This window comes from Trichechus manatus, unplaced genomic scaffold (genome assembly GCF_000243295.1).
Source record: "Trichechus manatus latirostris isolate Lorelei unplaced genomic scaffold, TriManLat1.0 scaffold00024, whole genome shotgun sequence".
Taxonomy (NCBI): domain Eukaryota; kingdom Metazoa; phylum Chordata; class Mammalia; order Sirenia; family Trichechidae; genus Trichechus; species Trichechus manatus.
The window spans coordinates 2795064-2796622 of record NW_004443960.1 but is presented as its reverse complement, the minus strand read 5'-3'; positions in this window follow the sequence as shown (position 1 = coordinate 2796622).

Genomic DNA, 1559 nt, shown 5'->3' with positions numbered 1-1559 from the left:
AAGATGAAAGACTACAGCCTTCAGTATGGATTACACCTCAACATAAAGAAAACAAAAATCCTCACAACTGGACCAATAAGCAACATCATGATAGACGGAGAAAAGATTGAAGTCGTCAAGGATTTCATTTTACTTGGATCCACAATCAACACCCATGGAAGCAGCAGCCAAGAAATCAAAGGACACATTGCATTGGGCAAATCTGCTGCAGAAGACCCATTTAAAGTGTTAAGAAGTAAAGATGTCACCTTAAACACTAAGATGGGCCTGACCCAGGCCATGATGTTTTCAATCGCCTCATGTGCATGTGAATGCTTGACAATGAATAAGAAGGACCGAAGTAGAATTGACATCTTTGAATTATGGTGTTGGCAAAGAGTATTGAGTATAACATGGACTGCCAAAAGAACGAACAAATAGTCTTGGAAGAAGTATAGCCACAGTGCTCCTTAGAAGCAAGGATGGAGAGACTTCATCTCACATACACCGGGACACGTTATCAGGGGGAATCAGTCCCTGGAGAAAGACATCATGCTTGGTAAAGTAGAGGGTCAGTAAAAAAGAGGAAGACTCTCAATGACATGGATTGACACAGTGGCTGCAACTATGGGCTCAAGCATAGGAGTGATTGTGAGGATGGTACAGGACTGGGCAGTGTTTCGTTCTGTTGTACATGTAGACAACCAGGATATTAATTAGAATCTATGTACAAATACCTGAGCATATTGACAGAAGACAAGAAAAAGCTGAAGTTGGCATGATTGGGCATTGGGATTGAGGAATATAGTTCTTTCTTGTTTAACTTACCTATATTCCTGCTGTTATGATGTATGATACATAAAGCTCAGATTAAAACGTTAGAATAATTAGCTCAAATGCCTGGCAGAATTAGGACTTCCCGGAGCCCTAATTGAACCTAGAGAGATTCACAGAACATCAGTATCAGACAACGTCACTCTGTGACCATGATGGATCCAGACAAAAGAAGACCACTGTGGTCATACCTGAACACACACAAAACCATAAACATTGTCAAAGCCACAGAAATGACCAAACATCCCCATGCTGACTATATCAGTGAGTGATGGCTGATTCCTTACCAATTACTGCTTCCGTCTCCCTATAGTCTTCCCTCCTTGTAGATAAGCTAAAACATGCCCAATAAGAATTACCCATGATGTCTCACAACATCTAATCCAGGTCAAAGCCCTGATTCCTTAAATCTTAACCCAAATCAGCCCACACTCAAATCCTATAAAACCTTTCTAACACCTTCCTACTGAGAAGTCCCACGGTTCTCCATTGTGTCCTTTCTGGTTGCAATGAGTAATAAACACAATAAGCAAGAGTTGTGTTGCTCGTGGTTTTGGCTGGAGGTCATTGGCAGTTGAAATAGTTCAGTCATTTTGTTAAAGGATGACTCTTCCCCTCTTTAACTTGAAGAGTCAGTACCAAGGGTTTCATTACCCAAGACAAATACGTGAATGGACAACTGCTAGGTATCAGGGAAGAGAGAAAAAAAAAACTAGTATCCTTTATGATATTTGGAGTCCATGTCA